This window comes from Aotus nancymaae, unplaced genomic scaffold (assembly GCF_030222135.1).
Source record: "Aotus nancymaae isolate 86718 unplaced genomic scaffold, 86718_ANA_hifiasm-v0.15.2.pri h1tg000012l, whole genome shotgun sequence".
NCBI classification, from domain to species: domain Eukaryota; kingdom Metazoa; phylum Chordata; class Mammalia; order Primates; family Aotidae; genus Aotus; species Aotus nancymaae.
Window position 1 is genome coordinate 28,286,892 of NW_026988423.1, and position 6,000 is coordinate 28,292,891.

Here is a 6,000-nt window from a genome sequence, read left to right on the forward strand (position 1 = left end):
TTATATTTTCTCATATATGATTTTTACACTCTGATCCCCAAGTTAGTTGGTCATTTGTGAATATCATGGAATGATAAAATCCTGATAAAAACAGAAACAGAGATGACTTTAGAGATATTCCTTAAGGAAGACAGTAGAAGATCTAGTCTGAGACACATTAAGAAAAATGGTCTGTAGCTGGATAAGCCTGGAAAAGACCATATACTCTATCCTTCTCTTGGAAATGTATAATGCATGTGAAGATCCCTAGAAATAAAAAAGCAAAGCTGAATTTATTACTTGACATGTAAGGGAGAGCTATATCATTCAATGTGATGTGAGAAGGTCTTTCTTAGTCAAGAGAGGAAAGATGAAATCTAGGATAAGAACTGGAAGTTTTGCCTCAGTAAGGCAGGACCTTGAAGACTATCATTGATTGGTTAAGGAGAGGATTGTAAAGGATTATTTTGGAATGGCAGTTGCTCTGGTTTTTAATAATTATGGGACAGGTCTTTTTTGTTTCCTTCCAACTTTTATTTTAGGTGCAGAGAGTACATGTGCAGGTTTGTTATATGGGTAAATTGCATGTCACTAAGCTTTGATGCACAAATGATTCCATCACCCAGGTAGTGAGCACAGTACCCATTAGGCAGTTTTTTGATCCTTACCTCCCTCCACACTCAAGTAGACCCCAATGTATATTGTCTCCTTTTTTTGTGTCCATGTGTACTCAATGTTTAGCTCCCACTTTTAAGTGAGAACATGCGGTATCTTGTTTTCTGTTCCTGCATTAATTTGCTTATAATAATGGCTTCCAGCTCCATCTACTTTGCTGCAGAAAACACGACGTCATTCTTTTTTGTGGCTGCATAGTATTCTGTGGTATATATGTACCACATTTTATTTATCCAGTCCACCATTGAGGGGTATTTCAGTTGATTCCATGTCTTTGCTATTGTGGAATAGTGCTACAGTGAACATATGCACTATCGTACAGTGCATATGTTCATACAGTGAACATGCATATCTGTTTATGGTAAAATGACCTATATTCCTTTGGGTTTATACCCAGTAATGGGATTGCTGGGTCAAATAGCAATTCTGTTTTATATTCAAGAAATCTCCAAACTGCTTTCCACAGTAGCTGAACTAATTTACATTCCCACCAGCGGTGTATGTGCATTCCTTTTTCTCTACAACCTTGCCAACATCTGTTATTTCTCTTTTACTTCTTAATAATGGCCATTCTGACTGGTGTGACATGGTATCCTATTGTGGTTTTGATTTGTATTTCTCTAATGATTAGTGATGTTGGGCATTATTTTCTTTATATTTGTTGGCCACATGTATGTCTTCTTTTGAGAGCTGTCTGTTCATGTCCTTTGCCCATTTTTTAATGGGGTTGTTTTTTGCTTTTTGAATTGTTTAAGTTCCTTATAGATTCTGGATATTAGACTTTTTTCAGATGCATAATATTTTCTCCCATTCTGTAGAATATCTGTTTACTCTTGTTGATGTTTCTTTTGCTGTGCAGAAGCTCCTTAGTTTAATTAGGTCCCACTTGTCAATTTCTTATTGTTGCAATTGCTTTTGAAGTCTTCATCATGAAATCTTTGCCTGGTCCTATATCCAGAATGGTGTTTCCTATGTTTTCTTCTAGGGTTTTTTTTTTTTTTTTTTTTTTTTTTTTTTTTTAAAGACAGGGTTTCACCATTTTGGTCAGGCTGGTCTTGAACTCCCGACCTCAGGTGATCCACCCACCTTGGCCTCCAAAGTGCTTGGATTACAGGCGTGAGCCACCACGCCCAGCCTCTTCTAGGGTTTTTATAGTTTTAGGTTTTATATTTAAGTCTTTAATCCATCTTGAGTTGATTTTTTATATAGTATAAGGAAGGGATCCAGTTTCAATCTTCTGCATATGGCTAGCCAATTATCCCAGCATCATTTATTGAATAGGAAGTCCTTTTGCCATTGCTTGTTTCTGTCAACTTTGTTGAAGATCAAATGGTTCTAAGTGTGTGGCTTTATTTCTGGGTTTTCTAACCTGTTCTATTGGTCTCTGTGTCTGTTTTTGAATGGGCACAAGTCTTAATGAATTCCAAGATGGGATGAATAAAGCTATGTTGAGTTCAAGGTCATATAGCAGGTACTTTCATACTGATATGCTTGAGATTTGGAAAACTTTTTCTCTAACTTAGTGTTAAGGATTCTTAAAAGTTCAGTAGTGAAGAAACCTACTTAACCTTTTCTAGCTCTGCATACCCCCAACCAGTTTGAATTCTAAGTCCTGTTTATAATTAATATCCTGTGGCATCATGAAAACACTCCTTTACTTAAGTGTGTGTATTTTCAAAAACAAATAATCTCAAAAGTTTATTGTTAAATATTTGTTCTAGGTCTTTCCAGGTGCTCAACTTCGTCATTAAAGTTATTGATACTAGAAAAATAATATCTAGGGATCTGGGTAGGTTGCTCGTGATATTGTTTGAATGAATCTTTGTGTAGTTCCTTTCTCTTTTTGTAAAAAAGTGGAATAGGAAAAACATTTTGGCGTTAGAGACCTGAGAAACAGTAGGGTACAATGTGAGGTCTCAATTTGTGTCTTGTCTCTGTGGCCAGGGCTCCTTTTCTTTAAAACAGCACTCCACCTTCTCTGGACACTGGAGAGTGACCACAATCTCCTTAGTGTCTTTCCCTCCCATATAGGTGAAGGAAAGTCAGGTCATAGGCATGGTTCCCTGGAAGTCTTCTTACAATTCATAGCATTCTTGATGCTCAGGAGGCTTCACTGTGGGATAAACTTTTCTAACTCTAGCATTTCCAACTCCTAGAAGTAATATCCCTGCAGACTACTATAATACTCACACACATGTGCACACATACACATGTTTTTGTCCCAGTAGAATCAGTACCAGGAACTTAGCTTGGTACAGGATATCAATATATCAGTAAGACATAAAAATGTATGAATAAATCTTGTCTATTTTAAGTTTCATAAATTGAAGCCTGATGGTATTCTCATTCCTGTTCTTCCTCCCTGCCCCCCTTTTTTTTGGATCTGCCAAAGTGTTTGTAGCCTACCCTCTGTCTGCCATTAGACATGAAACCCTTAAGGTAATAGGCTAGGCTCAGGAAAACTAATATTTATGAGATTTGAAGGCAAATTTTTTAGAACTTTATAAAACAATATTATAACCCAGATGTTCTAACTCCTCTAGATTTAGGTTACCTTGAGTACTTGCCCAAGCCCATGCAAGTGTGAAGTGCTTCCTACAATTTCTGCATATTCTATAGTCATCTCTGTGAGCTTCTCTGTGGGATGTTTCTATTCCAAACTACATAATCCCAGATATGAACCTTCATTCCTCCTTGACTCACACACAACACATGCATACATGAATGATGTGACATGCATGTTCTGTTCATACATACATTTGGTAATATAGGAGACTTTACTGAAGATTTGAGGGGGAGACAGATTAACATTGTAGAAATGTGACTTCAAACTGAGCATTAGGCATCCCCATACTTAAACTGCCTTTTAGGCACCCTAACTCTGGGGAATTTCCACTGACTTCTTCCCAGACTTCTCTGCTTCATTTTTTGGTTCATTTTTCTTCCTTTCTCTGTCATTTTCTTTTTTTGAGAAATATTAAATATTACCACTTTTTTAAATCATTCAAGGCACTCTAAACCATTCTTCGATGATAGAGCTTATGATAATATCAATGTCCTTAGATTCTTTCTCTTCCTTTACCTCCAAATGATCTATTTCTCCTGCACAGCTGTAAGACAGTTTCCTCTCTAAGAGAAGATAAAGGTACAGTGGTTGAGATAATATTTTCACCTCATTACATTTTGTTTTGAATTTTCAATTTAATATTAAAAGGAATATGCAGTGTTGATGAAAGTAGTCAAACTCTGTAAAATATTGGAAGAGATTTATTCTGAGCCAAATGTGAGTGACCATGGCCTGTGACACAGCCCTCAGGAGATCCTGAGAATATGTGCCCAAGGTGGTTGGGGCACAGCTTGAGACGTGAGACATCAATCAGATACATTTAAGATATACATTGGTTGTGTCCAGAAAGGCAGGACAACTTGAAGTGGGGAGCAGGGGGCTTCCAGGTTATAGGTAGATTAAAAAATTTTCTCATTGGCAATTGGTTGAAAGAGTTATTATCAACAGAAAGGAATGTCTGGGTTATGATAAAGGGTTGTGGAAACCAAATTTTTGTCATGCAAATGAAACCTCCAGGTAGTAAGTTTCAGAGAGAATAGATTGTACATTTGTAAATATTTCTTATCAGACTTAAGGTCTGTGTTGATGTTAAATGCTGGTCGGCTTTTCCTGAATTCCAAGAGGGAGGATAGCATATGAGGCATGTCTGACCCCTTCCTCCTGTGATGACCTGAACCAGTTTTTCAGGTTAACTTTGGAGTGCCCTGGCCAAGAGGAGGTGTCCATTCAGATGGTTGAGGGGCCCTTAGAATTTTATTTTTGGTTTACAGAAGTCATCTTTTTTGTTTTAAGTCATAGTTTTAATGGTCTTTTAATGCTAGTTTTTCTTTACTGTTGGAAAGGGTCATGTATAATACTCATTATTACAAACTGTGAATCACCTGCATCATCATTCCCTAAAAAGGTATCTTGCCTGAAAACAAGGTCAGATCAGTAGGTTTGTATCCTACTTTGAGGGACTTTGCACACTAACCCTGAAACCAGCCCTATTGTCCCACACAACTGATATTTATGGAGTTTTAAATAAATACAGAAATTGACACTCTGTCTTAAAACCTGAAACTTATGTTTGTCTTAACTGAATTCCTTCCTCAGGAAACTGACCCTCAGGCAAAAGACTGAAACCCACTAGATCACCAATCCAGACAACAAGATGCCAGTCCCTCATTCATCATGATGTCTTCCTTACCCCTCCCTAATTCCTGTTTCCTCACCTTACCAACTCTTCTTCCTTACCCCTTCCTAATTGCTATTCTCCCTCCCTCCTGCTATATAAAAACTTCCCAATTTTAGTTGGTTGGGGAGATGGATTTGAGACTTGACCTCCTATTTTTCTCGGCTGCAGCATTCAGTTAAAGGCTTCTTTTCTGGCAGTGCTCACTGACTCAGTAATTGACGTTCTGTGCAGCAAGCAGCAGAACGTCAATAACTGACTGAACCCCTGTAGTTTCAATGACAAGCCTACATGTGAGCCCTGAACTTCATATAACCTTAGGGCTGCATTTTCCAGTAGGAAAGCATTGCCTCTGAGACTTTTCCTGGCTTCCTAGGCACATGGTCTACTTATATTGAAGCCCAGAAACTACTGTAATCCATGCAGTGTAAATGGAAACTTTTTACAAGATGTTCTCAAGTTTTGGTATTATCTGGGGATGAACACTGTTAAGTTTATCTAAAAATGTGTATTATGTCAAGATGGAAGTCCCCTTACTAAGATATTATCAAACAAAAAGCTGATTTATTTCAAACATTTTGGAAGGACCATTATTATTAAAAGTCTGTAACATGCTTCTTTTATGATGAAGATAATAGGAGCTAAGAAAATGAGATGTGGAATGTTTTATGCTTTTGACAAGAAGATGAGGCAAAGAGGGTGGTCATAAAAAAAAGATGGTGGTCCTAAACAAAGAGGGAGACGGGAGTCCTTATATATTTTTAAAGTTGTTGACATTTGTCTCTGACCTTAGTGGTTTCTACTTTCAGTTTACAGTTGACAAGTCCAGAGTTCTACTTTATGCATCTGAGGATATCCTGGGATTTCCTTGTTGAATAATTAGGTTGTTTCTCCTCAAGAAAACTCCTAGTTCATTTACATGTAACAAATTCTCATAGGGGACCCTAACTATCATGTTTGCTTATGCATCTTTATATTACTATAGCATTGAATTAGAACTTCTGAGATTTGGGAGGAGGCTGTTTTACCAAACTTTTCCACAATCCTCTCTCTCACTTTTAATTGTTTTTATCTGCCTTAAGCTCATTTTAATGTGTTGCATGTT